This window comes from Chelonia mydas, chromosome 1 (genome assembly GCF_015237465.2).
Source record: "Chelonia mydas isolate rCheMyd1 chromosome 1, rCheMyd1.pri.v2, whole genome shotgun sequence".
NCBI lineage: Eukaryota > Metazoa > Chordata > Testudines > Cheloniidae > Chelonia > Chelonia mydas.
Genome location: NC_057849.1, coordinates 324,940,296 through 324,959,947, shown reverse-complemented (window position 1 = coordinate 324,959,947; position 19,652 = coordinate 324,940,296). Strand labels below are relative to the sequence as shown.

The 19,652-nt window shown below is 40.5% G+C and overlaps 1 protein-coding gene across 30 annotated transcripts in view; it reads left to right on the top strand.

Moving 5' to 3' along the window:
- The window catches only part of MAGI2 (membrane associated guanylate kinase, WW and PDZ domain containing 2), a 1,127,025-nt gene that overhangs the window by 583,134 nt on the left and 524,239 nt on the right, over positions 1-19,652 (top strand). The window contains exon 1 of one of the 30 annotated variants that reach the window (XM_043552259.1): positions 8,799-8,852. The exons of the other annotated variants lie outside the window; for them this stretch is intronic. The gene's annotated coding sequence lies outside the window, so the exon portion shown is untranslated. Of the gene's footprint in view, positions 1-8,798; positions 8,853-19,652 lie in introns of those variants that run through there. 30 annotated transcript variants of the gene reach the window in all.

Below are 19,652 nucleotides of genomic sequence, written 5' to 3'. Positions count from 1 at the left end.
AACACAGCTTCTACAATACCTTACTGGTTACCCTGAAGCGAAAACACAGTTCCCTTAAAGCAACCCAGCCTTGAGCTCCAACCCAGACAGCCAAGTCAAATATGATGAGGATTACTGAAAATCTTGTTCATCATATGAAAAGTTCTATCAATCCCAAAGGATCAGACACATTACCCACCAAGTTAATGAATATTTCAGATCTTACCCCAATATACGCTTCCACCAATTCTTATTAACTAAACTAAAATTTATTTTAAAAAAGAGAGAGCATATTGGTTAACACATCATTATACATACAGGTATGAATACAGTTCTTAGGTCAGTTTCATTGTAGAGATGGTGAGCTTTAGAGTTGCAAAGAGTCCTTTCCAGAATCAGTTCATCAGGTTATAGTCCAATGTCCAAATATCCAATATCAGGGTGATCTAGAATGGAACTGGAGAACTCAGTCTTGCAACTCAAACTTCCCTTGACGAAGCTAAAGCAGATCTGAGATAAAAAGGATCAGGGACATGAGTTTTTATAGACCCCTGGCAAGCTATTGCCAGCCTTCTGACAGCAGGAGTTCCTTGGGTGAATAGTACCTTTGAAATAACCTCCTATTTCCTAAGCATCACTGGTAATTAGCTACATGGATTAACATAAGGCAGTTGCCTATCTCCCGTCAGTTACAGGTAGTTTGCTACCTACTTCCAACAGAAATTAAGACAGTTATCATCACTACATTCACGGTTCATTTAAATGTTAACATTTCCTTCTAATTTCTGAATTAACAGAATACAACGATAGACAAGAACTGTTTGGTTATATTGTCAACCTCTAACTATATATATGTAAACACACAAAAAACACAACCATTATCTACTAATAGGTCTCTAAAGGTTGAATCTGGGTCAATTAGCCTGCTAGCTGTGTAACTCTTTCTAGCCCTGTGTCACACCTGTGTTTCACCTTTTTGTTGCCCATTTTGATCCTGGTCCTCTAATTGCTTTTCTGCAGCGAACCTCTGTGTCTAAACTGAGTGTCTTGTTTAAGTCTTGGGACCGCTCCCTCCCCCATGTGCAGAGTTCTGTCTGCATGGGATAAGTTGCAGAACGCCAGCCTTGGGGAGAAAGCAGAGGACTTTGTTCTCTGGCCCTTTCAGTCCAGCATCTTTCCTGACTATCGTGGGCATGCAGCATCTCAGATGCTATGGAGATGGGTGCCCGTGCTCCATCTGTGTAGAGAGTAACTGATATTGAAACTTTAGTACTGGCACTGTTCTTAGTTAGATCATATTTCTAACCATACTGTGCTCTAACTTCCTTGGTCTTTTTAGGATAAGTGTTTTGGAACAGAGTTCAGAAAAAAGTATCTGAACTCATGACAAATGTTGCTTTTTTGTCTTGGATCGCTTATTGTATCCATACAGTCTTTAAAAAATGGAATCTAGGGTGATAGTGTGTATGGTGTCTGATGAGATTCAAACAAAGGGATTTATCCTTCAAATCCTTGCTCCCAGGAATAGACCCTGCTCGTGCAAGTAGTCCCACTGAAATGAACAGGCAGAAGACTAAGCATCTGCAGCTCTCATTGACTTCAGTGGAGGTTGCAGATGTTTAGTAAGTGCTATGCATCTCTCACGATTTGGCCAGGAGAATGAGGATTTGGTCTCATGTGAATGAGAATTTTCAGGACCAAAAATCAAGAGATGAATTACCTTTATCTTTACACTGAACTAAAGCAATAGAGTTATAATCAGTTCATCCATACAGTAATTTTTAAATGACTCTGCCCCAGTTCCAGGCAGATCCATCCAAATCTTCTGGACAGGTGATCACTCTATTGCTGAACCCACCATACATTTACACTCTGAGGATAAACAGAGAACCTGAGTTTGCTGAGTTGCCATTTAGCCTTCATAAATATAAATAGAAAAATTATGCTTATCTTACATTGAAGCACATTGTCCAGAATATTGCCTACGATTGCCCCTGCCTCTCTGAAAGATCCTAAACTTCCCATTTCCAGACAGATAATTCTGCTTCGTTATATACCACTGTAATTTCATAGCTCTATTAAAATACTTATTTACGCTGATCTGGCAAATTATGCTGCATCAATCACAGAGATGCTTTTGTGGCTGGTTCATTATCCAATTTATAAAATTTAATGTATACAATATGTGAAGACCGACATAAATATTTCCCTAACACCAACACTAAAGGTGGAAGAGAGGTTTGTTTGTGTTTTTCTCTTGGATTTCTATTTAAAAATGAACGTAAGAATAAGTAGATATTGTTTATGGTTTCATTCTGCAATCTACTTTAATTATTATGATTTATTATTGGATCAAATAAACATGATGTATGAAAGATTCATAGATCTCCTGGTTTGTTTATTTTACTCAGTGTAGATGGAAGATAGAGATATATTTGAATAGAACATCTGCAGATAAATAAAAAATAGTGAATGTGGAATTAGTAAAGGGTCTAATCCAAAGCCCGGTGAAGTCAATCGGAGCCTTTCTATTCACTCCACTGGGCTTTGGATTAGGCCTCAAAGCCATTCTTAGAGCCACGGTGATATCTAGCTTTTACCATTGCTGAAAATCATGTGTATCATTATTAAAAAATAATATGATAAAATACTGCAGTTTTTCTGTTATAAACTTCTTCAAGGACAATATTTCACATAATGTAACTTAATGTTCAAGGTACATTAAACTAAATATCAATGTGTAATTTAAGGAAGATAATTGTTTTATCTTCAAAACATCCTTAAAGGGCAGTTTTTCCCTTCTCTGTCTGCCATTGAGTATTTTATAATACGGGTTCTAGTAACTTTGCAATGTCTGAGGATTGATAGTTTGATGACAGTGCTGCTGCGAGTACTCCTTCTGTTTAAGAAGAGCAGGTTTGGTGAGAGGAAGACAGTGTGTCATCATGGCTTAACCCTGCTGGGATCACTTCATATTGGTTACATAAATTTGGGTGCGGGGCTAGGAGTAGACCTGTCAGGGTGCATGGAAGTCTGGATTCTTCAAAAGCAAATCATCATAGAATATCTCCCCACATCCCATCTCACAGGGCAGTAGCCTCACAACCTCCCATCCAATACCCCTCCCCACTGCAGTTGGGAACCAGTGGCCCCTTCTTTTAGGATCTTTGGAGAGTGCCAGTTGGCTTCTCTGTCTGTCTTGTACCATGCCTATCCGTTCAACTGGTACAAGTCAGAGCTACAGAAGAAGGTAGTGTCTATAAGGCTTAGCACACAGTTGCAATCGTGCAAAGCATTGTTAGGCACAGCTCTAGTTTAAATTCATACAGGTCTTCCAAGGGACTTATGTAAGAACTCAACTACTCTCTTACCATTAGAAGTGGTCATTCCAGGACAGGTCAGGGTTCAAGCACATTGCTTGGGCAGTACTGGGAAGCATTTGCTGCTCCTGCCCAGGTTGTAACTGGTCTGAAGACACAGGACTTCCACACGTTTCATAAATAAATATGTTTACAATGTACTAGAGACATGAATTAAAGCTTTGCTTATAGTCTCAGTCCTCTGTCTCACTGGTTCTCAATCAGGGGTCCCAGGCCCTTTGGGGGGCCATGAGCAGGTTTCAGGGGGGCCGCCTAGCAAGGGCAGCATTAGACTCGCTGGGGCCCAGGGCAGAAAGCCGAAGCCCTGCCATATGGGGTTGAAGCCTGTACCCTGAGCCCTGCCACCTGCGGTTGAAGCCGAAGGCAGAGCAGTGTAGCTTCACAGGGGGCACCTGTGGCATGAGGCCCCAGGCAATTGCCCGGCTTGCCACCCCCTAATGCCAGCCCTGGCTTTTATATGCAGAAAACCAGTTATTGTGGCACCGGTGGGCTGTGGAATTTTCATAGCATGTTGGACGGGTCCTCAGAAACTAAAAGGTTGATGTACTACCTAATGGATGTACATACACCACACACAACCCTTACACATGCACCCAAAATTTCTCATGACTAACCGTCACTGGGTATGTCTACACAGCAGCTGAGAGGTGTAATTTTCAGGTAGACAGCCACATGCTAGCTCTGGTCAAGCTAGTGCCTCAGAATAGCAGTGTGGCTGCAGCAGCCCGGGCGGTGGCTCGGGCTAACCACCCAAGCATGTACCCAGGGGGGTAAGGTGGGATTGTACTGAGGTGGGTAGTCTGAGCCACTACCCATGCCATCGCAGCCACACTGCTATTTTTAGATGCTAGCTTGAGACAGCTAGTTCATGTATGTCTGTGCACTAAAAATTACAACTCTCAAGTTGCTGCATAGGCATATCCATGGCTGAGGAGAGACCCTGATGCCATAAGGTGTTGAGAAAAGCAAAGAGGAAGCATGCGTATTTGTCTGGCCATTCCTACACCGATCCAATGGTATCAGCATCTCATTGTGATCCTCGCTGAATCTAAAACACATTTGAAAACAAATATAGGCAAATTACTGGAGAAAAAAATGGACTTGAAAGGTGTCTGCACATTTACTTTCACTAGCAACTGTTCTCTGAGCACACCAAATAGTAATGTGAAAACCTACTGATCTGCATTAGCCCCTTCAGCTAGGGTAACTGCAGGTATTCGGGTTTAACGGAGCATTTATTAATTAACAAAAAAATGAATGTGATTATTGATATTGGCTTTTGCGCTGTTCGCTTAAGTGTACTGATGCTAAATGAGTAAATGCTGAAATGTAAATGAAAACATTAAGACCTCTTTCTCTTGGTTCTAATGAATGTAACTTCATTATTTTAAAACAACTGTGGCCATAATTTTCAGACTTAGAAACTACTGACGTCAATGGGACATAAGCAACTTTCAAAACTCAGCCTGCTTTAATATAAGTCCCTGCATAGACATTTAGATGCTTCGCTTTAGGTACCTACATTTGAAAATGTAGGTCTATATTTAGGTATAAGCCATGTTATTGTCACATACTGATGCAAATCTTGGAGGCTAACACTTCTAAATATCAGGCCCAAGGTGTCTTGATTTGGCACCCAAATATTGAAGCATTTGAAATTAGTGACTTTTGAAAATGGTAGCCTTAATTGATATTGAATTCAATAATAATAATTGAATCATTTAGGTTAGTCAGTTGCATATTAACTATATACAGTATTTAGACCCTGGTCCTGCAAACACTTCTGTAAATGAAATGTTCTATGGAGAGCTACTCTCATGTCTACAGTTAATCATGCACACAAATGTATCCTGATAGGGGCCTCAATCAGTGAGTTAGCAATAAAATAAAAATGTGCCAGAGAAGTGCAATTATTTTTTTATTGTTAGAGTACTTCAAAAGGTATCAATTCATATTTTCAACCAATCGATCCAATTGATTTAAACATGTTTACTTAGTAATAATTAACTAGATGAGAAGTTGTGTTTATCCTGTGTTAAGCTGGACCATCCAACCTTTTATGTACTTGAAGACTCTATCATTGTCCCCCGTCAGTCTTCTCTTCTCCAGACTCAGTAAACCCAATGTTCTCAGTCTTTCCTTGTAGGTCATGTTTTCTAGACCTTTAATCATTTTTGTTCCTCTCCTCTGGGCTTTCTCCAATTTGTCCACATCTTTCCTGAAGTGTGGTTACCAGAACCGGACACATTACTCCAGTAGCATTTAGCATGAGAAAATTCTGGACAATGCTGCCATCCATAGGAACCTGGTGGCATGCTGCCACAATTAAGCCCTTCTAGAATTGGAAGAACACATAGGTGGCTTTAAGAAACCAGAGTTCCTGCTCCCTCAGGGCTGTGAGTTCGGTTTTGCGCCTGATTGTCTCAGGACAATAGTGCAAGAGACTGGGCATTACTAATGAGAACAAGAAGAGATTGCTTTTAAGGTGGATTTTAAGGAGAGAGATGGCAGTTGGTAGATGAAGACAGGGAGCTTGGTTCATGTGAAAGAGGCAGCAGGATGGAAGGGATTAAGAGGTGGGAGTGGAGAAGAGGGAAATGAGTGAAAAGATGGACTGAGGGGCCATATAATGTATGTCCTTAGAGATGAGGACAAGAAGCTACAATTTGATGCAGTGAGAAGCCAGTGGAGTGATGCAAGGAGGGGGTAGATGTTGATGTGTCGGAGAGGATGTAAGTGTCACACAGTATGAGAAGGATGTAATTACCAAGGACAATGAGGAATTATTTATGGCAGCATAGTAGTGGGGGAAGTTTAACACTGAAAATCAAGACAAACTTGCTGGCAGTGAGGTAGATTAGGTTGTGAGCTTAACTCCCAAGGGAAATGATGGAAATCCCATCCCTTGTGACACAGCTAGACTAGACACTGTGACTAATAAATGTAAATTAGGGAACAGTGCCACATTGCCAATAGGAAAGAGAGTTTTGTTTCCAGCCATGTAATAATAATGTGCCCTACAGCACAAATTCAAACTGCTCCCCCTAATTTAGAAATGTCTCTCTCTACCCTTTGCCCTAACTCCCCCAAAATATCCATCCTCACTCCACCCATTTTCCCAGTGGCTCCATCCTCCTCACTCCCCGCCTTCCACAGATAAATTATTAATTCTTTGGCATCAATCAAAAAGGAGAATCCCTGGGTGGGTGGTTTTCCAGAGATCTTGCTGCATTGGTGACCAACAGCTGACTCATGTATGGGCATCTGCTTGCACATATGTCTGGTCAGGAGCCAAGACTGGAGCTGGAAATGGTCAGAGCATGAAGGCAGCTTTTAAGAAACGATTAGCTACTTGTCAGCGCTGGAAATGCTTATGGCAAGGGGCAGAGCTTTTACAGCTTTACCTGCAGTTTGTTGCTTCTTTCACCCCCATCCCCTTCACCAGTGTGACAGTCAGAGAAAGTGGGAGGGCTGCTGGGAGTGCTTTTTTTTTTTTTTAAAGACAAATTTCACATGCTCTTCTCCTTGCTGCGAAGTGTCAGCATTTGCAGGATCATCTAGATTTATTGATTACCAGGGTCACCTAGACTTACTGATCCACCAGAAATGCAGGGGCTGCTGGGAGTTACACCAGTCAGTGAAAGGGACTATGTGGAACTGAATTTAAATTAATTTATAGCAAACCCAATTATTAATACCTTGAAAATTAGACCGGATAAGAGGTTTAACTGAGCATATAATATTATTGTATTAAAAAGGTACACACATTTGCACTTTAATTTAATTTGCTTTAGTCTAGACATACCATACAGTGAGTGAATGGCACATACCTAAGCTGACTTGCTTAGCCTCTTTATATCTTCATAAATATCCACAAATGGGGAGAGATGGTTTGGGTAAAGTCATGTTGTTATGAACTGAGTCTCCAATGAATGATCCCTCTCTTAGCAGAACTACTGATAGCACCATTGTGCAGACCCCTGATATGTTAAACACCTATCTGAACGAAAGATATTTAGTGAATTGGAGAAGCCATTGTCAGCAGGCAATTTCCAAACATTTGACATAACCTTTGCATTTAGCACGAGTAACTGCTGCAACGCAGTCCCGCTTTAAATGCTGTATCCTGTTTTCTAAAGCTGCACTGCGGATCTTCATTAAGACAGAATACAGAAAGGCAATGATATTTCACTCGTTATTTTCTCCCCATTTCCCCCTTTTCCTTTTATCTTCTCTCTCTCTCCCCTGTTCTCACAGTAGGGGCTAATGAGGAGCCCTGCATTGTAAGCATTTGTAGAATAGGCCTGGTCAGGGCTGACCGTGCAGTGCTCATATTAATTGGAAGTCATTCATGGTTAGCCTTTTGAAGAGCTGGTTAAGGCAATTTGCGAAGCGCAGGGTTATTATACAGGGCAAAACACAGTGACGTAATTGTAATGGGAAATACAAAGATTGCAGAAGGGAAGGAAGCTTTCATACGTTTAACAGGACACAGCTTTCAGTGTAAGAGCTCCGTGACTTGAAACATTTAAAACCCTTAATGATTCACATTTAGACCTATGAGGTTATTTTAAAAAGATTTTATTAGAGTCACTACTGTAGTTTTGAGAGTAGAGTGTTAGGGTGCTTGGCTGCTCAAGATTATTATTTTTTGTTTGTTCTAAATTTTACAGGTGGAAAATGAGAAATAAAATAAGAATATTTTGCTATTATAAAGCATTTTTCATTCTTAGATCTTAAATCAATTTACAAAGGAAAGCCCCCATTTTATAGATCAGGAAGCGGAGATGGAGAGGTGTAGTGATTTGCCCAGTGTTATACAATAGGTCAGCAGCAGAACCAGAAAGAGAACCCTGTCTCCTAACCACACGCCTTTCATGTTCTTAAGTCTTGGATGTTTTCCAAACCATCCAGTACTCTAGACATGATTAGAGGTGCACAACAGTTTGGGGCTGATCCAGCAGGTGCTTGAACACTCTCATTACCCATTGACTTCAGTAGAGGTTGAGACCACTCAGCGCTTCCCAGGATCAGGCCCTTTGTGCTCTTCTATTTATAATCAGGGAGTGAGTCAGACAGTGTTCCAGTGACGATAAATGAACCTGATTAAATATTTGACACCAAATATAGAACTGTGGAGGGGAAAGTTAAGAATGAGTAGAAAGAAGGGCTGCATAGTCTCGAAGGATGCTTGGTGTTCATTCATTTCATAGAAGCAAAGTAATTTGGTTCTTGAGGTCATGAGGAGCATTACAGAAGTGTTGCTAACTCACTTCCCCATGGAAAATCAACCTGGCAGTGCATGTATTTAGCTTTCTGGCCCCAGGATACCCTCTGAGCTTTACGCAGTTTAGTTGTACATGCCTCAAACTTTAAAGGTGAACTGAACGATTTGCCTGCCAAGACTTTGACTTCAGGGTTCTGCAATTCCTCTGCTACAATTGCCAACTGGGTAACAACACAGAGCTGTGAACAAAACTCAGGCTGAGGCAGGTAAGTAGAAGAGGAAATTAGTAACTATTTTGTAATTAAATATATTGACTTTAGTGTATTTTTAGGCTACATCATCGTTGATTTTGGATCTTAAACTATTTTCTTTATTTGTGTATATTTTTTACAACACGTTTTGTTCACCTGCTAGAAATCGTATTTCAGTTTTCTGACTGTGTGTGGCTGTTTTATTGCCTCTCCCTTGATTAACATAGTCACATTATTTGCTTTTCAGTGATTCCAAAGAATGTACATCTATACTGGGGAGTAGGCGAGAGAGACAATTTCATTGTTTGTATAGGTTTAATAAATGTAGGTTTTATCCTGTACAACAGAAAAAGGTATTTGTTCAATCTGAAATATTTACTGCGGAGGAGTGTGACTTTGAATCCCTGTTGGGATTGCTTTTTGTAACACCTTTTGCTTAGATACAATCCATGTTGAAATACACAACAAATTTGTACTGTGGTCACCAAGGAAGATCTGTGAAGCTGGTCATCAGCACTCTTCGTTTTGGGTGAAATATCAGTAGCAAATAAAGCCCCCGTCCTACAAGGATCTGTGTATGTGTTTTAACTTTATGCACAAAGAGCAACATCACTGAAATAAATGGGGCAACTCACAATAAGCAAAGTTAAGCATATGTGTAAGTTTCAGAGTAGCAGCCGTGTTATTCTGTATTCGCAAAAAGAAAAGGAGTACGAGTGGCACCTTAGAGACTAATCAATAAATTGGTTAGTCTCTAAGGTGCCACTCGTACTCCTTTTCTATATGTATAAGTGAGGACCTAAGTTCCTATTGTGATGCATGAGAGAGAGTCCATATCAATTAGCAATGTAGAAATGGGATTTTCCATGGGGACCAGACTGAATCCGTACAGAGTAATCTGTCTGTGACTTCACAGAAAGGAGAATACCACCACCATAATGCACTTCATCAAAGGTACAACTGGCATACATGAGGGGTTGAATACTCTTTTGACCCCTCTGTGTGATCAATTTACACCTTCTAGCATGTGATTTGGTGACCCACTGTAGCTTGCATAACCACAAAGGTTATCAATAGCCATTAAAATCATCCAGTCTTTTTTAATAGCAAGCTCAGTTTCTGTTTCTAATGTACTGTGGTCATTTAACAGGTGGATGGTAGTAACCACTATAGTTAAGGTTTATTGCAAACCTCCATTTTTAACCCCTTTGCTCAGCAGAAACAATTACTCAACTTTCCCAGGCAAATTGCTTTAGGATATGAAATTTTCCATTCCTGGTCTTTGCTGAAAAAGTGTTTGTTTGCTTGTTTGTTGGGGGGTAGGGATGTTGAATGAAATTGGTACAGTTTATCATTATTTAGTGTAAAAATGTATAGTTTCCCCTGACACACTGGTAAGAAATTTCACTCTTTATAACCCAAGAAAAACAAAAGCTGGAAACATTAGACTTGGTTTGTTCTGCAGAGCTCATTAAAACTTAAATCAGCTAAATTTGATGAAAATCAATGTAGTAGTTTTAAATTGAGCAATTTATGAAAGATTCCATCTGCTTTTATTGAACACATTTTACGGACACATTTGTTAAGGATGCCTACTGCGTGGGAAAAGCTTGCAGACCTTATAAATGTCTGGTTCAAGGAACTACTTACCATGTCAGTTAAGGACTGCTTTTAAAAAATGGTGGTTTGTTTCCTTCTGTGGGAAATTCACTGATATTGCTTTAAAGTACATTGAATAATGAAAACAAAATTGAAAGTTCCCCTTCTGTTGAGATTTCCCTTAAATATTACTATGAAGGAGGAATACAGCTTTCTATTCTCCCAGAGTTGTGCAGCAGCAGTCATCATCAAAGATTCTGGGCACAATCAGGGAGGTAAACTTCAGTGAGCCATACCATTTCCAGCTAGTTTGAAACCCATGAAAGCAAAATTTGTGTTTGCCAAATGCAAACGAACAAAAATCAGTAAACAAAATAAGGTTCCCCGCTTTTTCCAAGAATTTTTGGATTTCAAGAGCGGCCTGCTATCCTCTGACCCTGGCTTGTGAAATACTTAAAAGGTTCCAGAATAAATGGGGGGTCTCGCAAAGCATCACAGCATAATGAAGTTGCGGTATGATGATTCGACAAAGCGGGATGACACTGTCCTAGGAGGATAAAACTTGCTTCAGAACATGCCTTGATGTTGTCATTGCACCACCTTGTATTTGTTTGGATGTGTCTTACCCCTTCCAAATCATGGTCATGACACCGCCATCCTTTGTAACCTAAATGCCCATCCTAACACATAGCCACACACCTCCCTGGGGTCTTCTATCGCCTTAGTTGGCCAATTGCATCTCATTCCCTCAAAGTAAAAAAAAAGGTGAGGGGAATAGAGTATTTGATAGCCAAGGTTATATATAAGCTCTTCCTATTGTTTAAGTGCTGCCACTTTGTGTAAGTTTGAGAGCAGCAGCCGTGTTAGTCTGTATTCGCAAAAAGAAAAGGAGTACTTTTCCTTGAGCCTTAGCTTCTAGAATCTTTGGATGGGTTTGATTTACTGTTAAGTCACCCAGGGGTTGCAAACTTAAGGATGCGTTTACAGAGAAATGTAATGCAATCAGATCTTCCCAGCCCCCACTGCTATCTTACAATTGTATTTCTAGAACAGTGAGAATGATGGTTCTACAAATCATTCTTCTAGGCTACAGGCAGCTTTGCCTTATGATTCCACAGTGATGCTGGTTAGGCAGTTCTGAGATTTTGTTTAGTTTTTTTTTTAGTTTCTTCTCAGGGTAATGTCTGACTGGATTCAGCTCACACGTTCCCTAAGCAAAGAAGTGAGTGCATGTTAATAAGTGCCATGAACATAACCTGAGGAAATGCCCAATGCAAGATGGCAAAATCACAGTGCCCTCAGAAACAAAGCAATTTGAGTGTTTCTTGTTATAAAAGTCAAGTAACCATTGTTCAGAAACAGGGTAACCTTTCTGATTGCTGGAAAAAATGTGTGAATAGAATAATAATGGTAGGATTAAAAACCTATGGAGAAATGGAGTTGAGACAGTTAGGGGAGATAGGCAGCATCACTAGTGGAGAACGATGTACGTAGTTAGATGCCAATTATATGCATGTTGTATGTTGTATAATATATTAAATGCAAAAGCCTATTGGCCAGGTAGCCCACTCCAGCAGAAAAAACAGCTGGAGGGTACCAGAGTAGAGGGTAAGTTCAAGCTAGCACTTGGTTTTCTTGGCTAATGAAAAATAGTGAAAAGTGGCTGGGGCTTCTATTGGCAATGATTGACAGCACCTCCCTCAGTGTTGGCAATCTGCTAACAATGCTGAGACAGACTATAGCCTGGCCCTTGCTCAAGAAAAGATCACTCACCACTAGTGATCCTGCCAACTCCCCCCAGCCTCCAGTCTTTTCTTCTCCAAAAAGGTTATTGCAACATCACTTTGCCTCCTACAAATCCTAGAACCTTTTTCATATGGTTTTGGCTTTAGTTACACTGATGGGTGATCTTCTAAGGGCTAAGGGCATGGGTTGATTTATCAGCAGTATTCAACACTATTGAGAGGGGGTGTTGTTAATTTGCCTAAAGATCTAGTAGGCAGAATTGTATCAAGCTGACTCTGTGCCTTCCTTTCAAATAGATTCTGGGGTATGGGGTGAGCAATTGATTCTTCTGACTGCCAGCCCTCACTTTCAGTTCCCCATGTTACTCAATCCTATTACCTTGCAGTGTCTCTTGGCTTTGCACATGTGGTGTTGCTATCTAGCAGCTTGGCCCAAAGAGAGGATCTAGGACCTACCACTACTGTTAGCTAAAGGAGATTTCTGTTTCCTCAAGTGGTACAGACCTGGCATTTTGGAGCTTGGAGAAGCAGGGTTCCAGATCTGACTGTCAGGAATGTATGATTTGTATATTGCAACACATGGATTTATTATGATCACTCTTGTTTAACAAATAAACAGTAGATTCTACTTAATAGCAATCCTGATATTAACTTTTGCTTAATAGCAACATTTTACTGGGATCTGATCCTGTCCCATTGACTTTAATGTTGTGGGATTCGGATATTGGCAACAGGCATGCCTCTTACTAACAGTGGTTTTTGGAAGAAAGGCGTTGGCCACAGGCAGGTTTTTGGGGTTGTAGCCAGGGAAGGAAGCACTAGGGCTGCATGGTGTCTCTCCCTGAGCTTTCTGGGCCGCATCCTGCCCTGGCACTGGGGGTCCACGCTCGACACATCCCAGCCCTAAGAACCCGCCTTCCACTTATTGGCAACTTCCAGATAATGATAACTTTTTGCTGGGAACTGTTGAGGTTTCTAAAAAGAGGAATCCACTGTATATAAGATACTCTTTTGTATCAGTTAGAATCACAGCCATCATTTTTGATTCTCTCCCACTCCCTCTTTATCCCCCTCATATCCCAGCTGCTATCCAATCTTTCCCACTTCTTCCTGAACAACGTAAAATCTAGCCTTTCCCTTCTGTCTTCACATTTAAAACATATGTTCATGCCCTGGTCATCTCTCATCTGCATTGCCCTAACCTTTTCCTCTTTGTCCTCATTGATTCCTGTATTGCTCCCCTACAGTCTATCCAAAACACAGCTTCTAAAGTGATCTTCCTCGGCCACTGTCAAACACACCATGTCACTCCTTTTTTAGAATTCTTCCACGGAGCAGGGGAGGCTGCTTCTGATCAGGTATTCTCTCTGCCTGCTCTGGCTGGCTGTTCTAATCTAATCTGGCAGGCTTCGGGACTTTTCTGGATCAAAAGCACTCTTCAGTTCCTCAAACTCTGTCCCCCACTCTAAATCATGGGGAATTCAGGAAGTCATGAGACTTAAGGGCAGCCAAGCCTGCCAGAGTTTTTGACTTCAAGGGACATTTATTTCAGGAAAGGCAGGAGACTTGATGTGTGCTGGGGAGTGAGAGGGTACTTAGCCATATTCCTTAAAAACTAAAAATAGGTTTGGTTTGAAATTAGAATCAAACATCAGATAGCTTTGTATATTCTGAACCAGTTTGCCTATTCCGGTGAGCACTGGGATGCTATGCAGTGTTAAGCAAGTTTTAGGTGTATGTGACTGTAATGCCTCCATATTTTCAGAAGACTCAAAAGTTATGGTCTATAATATGCCACCATGATTTATAATCAGCACATCTTTGAGAGCCTTCCTGAACCTCTCTTCCACTGCGCTTGAATTTATTAGCATGACTGATAAGAAATTATACACACATGCCTTGTATTTTAGATGTGAGCTATGCTTTTTACCTTGTTACCTTTCTGGATACCAATGGGTTCTTTAATAACTTGAATAGCAGGAAACAAACATTGTATGCTTACTGGTCTGGTCACTTGCAGTGTTTTCCTCCATGACTTTGTCTGATGGATGTGAATTGTACACTAGAGGTCCAGTGCCTCATTGTTGCTTCTATGTGAATAGCTTAAAGTAGATAGAAATCTGATGGAAAGGGGGAGGGTACTAAAAGATTTCACATAGTTCCTGTTGCCGGAGAAACCGTTTCCTTGCCATCTGGGCATGTTCAGAGAGGGTAGATCAATTAGAGACTCGGCACAATTCTTGCTTGCTTTGAGCAGAAAAAAACAAACAATAAAGAATGGCTTATTGTAGGATAACTAATATAACATTAAAATATTAAAGCAAATTCTTAGATTAGGGATAGGTGGGGGGAGGGGTTTCTCCAAGGAGTAAGAAAGAAAGGAACTGGCTGTAATTTCCTCACATTTCTGTGTTCCTCTTACTTTGTCTCTCCTTTTCTTTTTGCTTGTCTTCCGTCCATACAGAGGAATGCATTTAAATCTGCTCTATTTCTCTGAGATATGCCTCAGGAGCTCTAATATTTAGGGATCTCTCTTTTTTTCCCCTTTCAATATGGGACACATTTATTTTAAAGAGTGTCTTCAACAGTGTGTCTTCTTGCCTGGGGTTGGCATCTATCAGCTTTATCTATTCTCCTCTACTTTTAAACATCCAGTTCTACTCATCTAAAACTCTGTATTTGTTACAGAGAAACTGGCAATGTTTTTGTTTGTTTGTTTGTTTGGGTGTTTTTTTGGTTCAAAGCTGGGTTTTTAGGGACTTAGTTCTGGCCCTTTTTAGGATTCTCCCCAAAATGAGCCTGACATTTTCATTCAGCATAGGCAGACCATGCGCCCCTCTGCTGGTTGTTGTGATGTATAGTGGCCATGGGCAAACTGGAGTTGTACATTAAAACATGAGGCCCAATCTTGCTGTCCTCTTTTCCCGCACCTTGAATGCCCCTCTGTTATTCAGCATTATACTCTTCAGTGGGTGATCTGCAGCAACCAGCCTTCAGGCTGAACAGCAGGAGTTAAAGTAAGGGGAAGCCAGGGTGACACAGCTCTTCTTCCTCTGGTAAAAGCAGGAGGAGAGCAAGTGTAGCAACTTACATGTATCTTTGCTGAATTTCATTTTGTTGTCTATAGCCCAGTTCTCCAATTTATCAAGATCCTTCTGAATTTTAGCTCTATCATCCAAAGTGTTGGCTTTGTGACATCTCAGATTTGATCAGTATGCTCTTTATTCCTACATCCAGGCCATTAATAAGGATGTTGAACAAAACAGGACTGAGAACAGATCCCTGTGGAACCCCACTTGAGACCCCCCACCAATCTGACATCTCTCCATTAACAGTTACTCTTCGCGGTTGTCTAACCAATTTTGTATCCTCTTAATGGTAGTTTCACGAAGCCTGCATTTCTCCAGCTTAATTATCAGAATGTCACGTGGGACTGTGTCAAAAGCCTTGCTGAAGTCAAGGTATATTATGTCCACAGTATTCCCCCTATCCACCAAACCAGTTACCCTGTCAAAGAAGGAATTCAAGCTGATTTGGCATGATTTTTTCACATTCTTCCTGACTGTGCTATTGTAAAGCATCTTGCAAAAAGAAATCTAGATTCCTGGAACCGAAGTGTTAACACTTACCATTGCCCTTCTTTAGCAAGTCCTCTTAACCTAAGACTCCAGACAGAAATGAGAGGGGAGAGAAGCTAGCAGGAAATTTTCCTGCAGCTACTGCTTGTGTTATGAGATTGAACACCATGTATTAGATGTTGTTGCCAAATGCAGCTGGGGATCTAATATATTTGGTTAGTGTCACAAAGGCTATAAATATTTTCTATCCAGTACAAGAAAGCCTCAATTTGCTCAGAAACTATTTCTGAAACACCCTGCAGAGACATCTGCAGAGAGACATAACCTCCTTCTGTGGGAGATCAAGGACCTTTGGAGACAGGTTGGCTAGATATCTCCCTTTCAGACTGATGTGTTACGTGATACATCAGGGGTCAGTGTGACTGCTGCTGCTATGGGAGTGAAGCTTTCGAAACACAATTGGAGTGACTTCCTTGACTGCCAAGTTTATTTTAAAAAATTGCTAGAATGGATGCAGAGCAGGTGAAAGTGGCTGAGTGAGACTGGGTGTCTCAACTGCAACGTGACATGCATGGATATTCCAGCCCAGATCATTATATATTTTGAATATGAAGAATTGGTTAAAACACTGCTAGAATGTCAAATGCAGAATAAAAAGTACCCACAGAGCATACCTGTCAAATGTCCATCGATTCAATCCAAGAGATGTTAGAAACATTTTCTCTATTAGAGCAGCGTCCCTCATTGATTTCAGTTGCACTCCAGTTCTGAATGCATACCCACGTAGCCCCCCTAGCCTGGGTATAAACAGCAGTGCAGCTAGTGAGGCATGGCTTAGATGACATGTAAAGACATGCCCAAAGGGTGTGAGTACTTATGCTCTCTCTGCTCACCCACACCATGTATCCACATCTACACTGCTATTTTTAGCAGTGCCTTCCCACTGCTGGAGACTTCCCTGCTCAGGAAAAGAGTCCCCCAGGGGGAAAGGCTCTGGCCGGGGGAAGGCCGACAGGAAAGGCTCTGCCATGTCCCCACTGCTGGAGCCCTTCCCCGCCACACTGAAAGGCTCCAGTAGTGAGGAGTTGCTGAAGCTTTCCCCTACTGTCTCCTGCTTGCCAGAGCCTTTCATTGATTTGTGTAACTACACACTGTAGTGTGGACACAGCAGGCTCTTCACTGCAGGATATAGCTGCACATTCACTGCACTCAGCCTCCAGTTGTGTGTAGTGTAGACAAAGCCTCAGATAGCACTCTTTTCGCTTTCAGGGGCAGCCTTACTAAGACGTACATGGAAAATAGTTATTTTACAGTAGAACCTCAGAGTTACAAACACCTCAGGAATGGAGGTTGTTCATAACTCTGAGCAAAATGTTATGGTTGTTCTTTCAAAATTTACCACTGAACATTGACTTAATACAGCTTTGAAGCTTTACTATGCAGAAGAAAAATGCTGCTTTTAACCATCTTAATGTAAATGGAAAAAAAAAGCACAGTAACAATTTTCTTACCTTGTCAAATCTTTTTTTAAACTTTCCCTTTCTTTTTTTAGTAGTTTACATTTAGCGGAGTACTGTGCTGTATTTGGGCTTTTTTGTTTTGGTTTGGTTTTCATCTCTGTTGCGGTCTGATTGAGTGCTTCCGGTTCCAAATGAGGTGTGTGGCTGACCAGACAGTTCGTAACTCCGCTGTTCATAACTCTGAGGTTCTACTGTTTTACTATAAATGGGTTATGTTACTGTAGTCTCAAGAAGCAAAGTAGACCTTTCCTCATGTTTTCCTGATGTTGCTGTTTTCTTACCCCGCCTAAATTACTTTTAAAAAAATTACTACTTTTTTTTATTCTCTCAATTACAGTGGTATTCAGAGGCCCTGGTTGAGATCACAGTCCTATTACACTGGGCACTGTAAATATACTAGAAAGCTTTTCCTGAAAAGCTCACAGAATAAATAGACAAGCCAGAGAAAATAATATGTTATCCCCATTTTATATACTGGGAGATGAGGTACAATAGATTCACAGAAAACTTGAAACCAAGCCAGGAATTGAACCCAGATATTCTGGTGCACAGGCCAATACCTTAACCACAAGCCCAACCTTCTCATTATTGAGAGCTTGGTGTTCCTTTACAGTTTTCACAATTGTCCAGCTCATTTATCCTGTTGTTTGTCTAACTTTATATCCCATAATGTATTAGGTATATGACCTTACATATGCATGAATAAGAATGAGTTGGTGTATGTATGTTAAAGTTCTTATTTGTGGTAAGGAACCAGGTTTGATAAAAGATTTTTGCATTGCCTGCAATGTAAACATTTTTTTTAAGAGAGAGCCTTCTGTGTACTCATGCAGTGTAATGAAAAATATTGGAGAGCTAGCACAGATTGATGATAATATTAATTACTGTTAAATAAAAAATAATTATTAACTTTAAACAATTATAATGTAGTTTTACCAGTGTGGTGATCTTAGTGTGTTTATTTAGCTCTTCTAAATGATACAGTAGACCCTCAGAGTTACAAACACCAGAGTTATGAACTGACCACTCAACCACACACCTCATTTGGAACTGGAAGTACACAATCAGACTGCAGCAGAGACAAAAAACAAAACCAAATAAAACAAAGAAAATACAGTACAGTACTGTCTTATACGTAAACTACTAAAAAAAATAAAGGGAAAGCAGCATTTTTCTTCTGCATAGTAAAGCTTCAAAGCTGTGTTAAGTCAATGTTCAGTTGTAAACTTTTGAAAGAAAACTACCAGTATTATGTTTTGTTCAGAGTTACAAACAACCTCCATTACCGATGTATTTATGACAGATTTCAGAGTAACAGCCGTGTTAGTCTGTATTCGCAAAAAGAAAAGGAGTACTTGTGGCACCTTAGAGACTAACCAATTTATATGAGCATAAGCTTTCATGAGCTACAGCTCACTTCATCTGATGCATGCTGTAGAAAGTGTAGAAGATCTTTTGATATACACACAAAGCATGAAAAAATACCTCCTCCCACCCCACTCTCCTGCTGGTAATAGCTTATCTAAAGTGACCACTCTCCTTACAATGTGTATGATAATCAAGGTGGGCCATTTCCAGCACAAATCCAGGGTTTAACAAGAACGTCTGGGGGGCGGGGAGGGGTAGGAAAAAACAAGGGGAAATAGGTTACCTTGCATAATGACTTAGCCACTCCCAGTCTCTATTCAAGCCTAAGTTAATTGTATCCAATTTGCAAATGTATTTATGTTCACTCTGAGGTTCTACTGTATATCAGTGGTCACAAATCCTGGTCTACTTATATGCTAGTCTCTCTTGATAAATCATTATTTGTGTCATCTTTGTCCTTATGATATTGATCTGGATATGCTGTGAACTGTATTATGTGGAAACAGTAAACTATTCCTATCAAATAATTATACTTAACACTTAGATAACACTTTAAATCTTCAATACATTCTATAAATGTAATTCATTATTCCTCCCCAGAACCATGGGAGGTAGTTATTATCCTCATTTTCCAACAGGGAGACGAACACAGAGGTGGTCCTGCCCAAGGTCATACCGCACATCTGTGGTGGAGATAGGATTAGAAATGCCTGGTGGCGTGTCCTGTGTTCAGTCTACTAGACCCCCCACACATTCAGATAGGAGGTACTGATGGTTAAGAAATAAGGGTTAGCATGAGCTGTACTTTTCCACTTTCTGACTCTTGGAACTGAAATGTTTTACTTCTAGTCCGTTTACTCTTTTTGTCACAGCATTACCCATGCTGTGTTCCTTGTTAAATTGCATGGGTAAGACAATGGAGTTTATGGATAGGTAAGTTGGTACTGCTAATTCCAAATAGTAATAAAATTGTAGGTATGTAAAACCGAGATGATCTCATTAAAG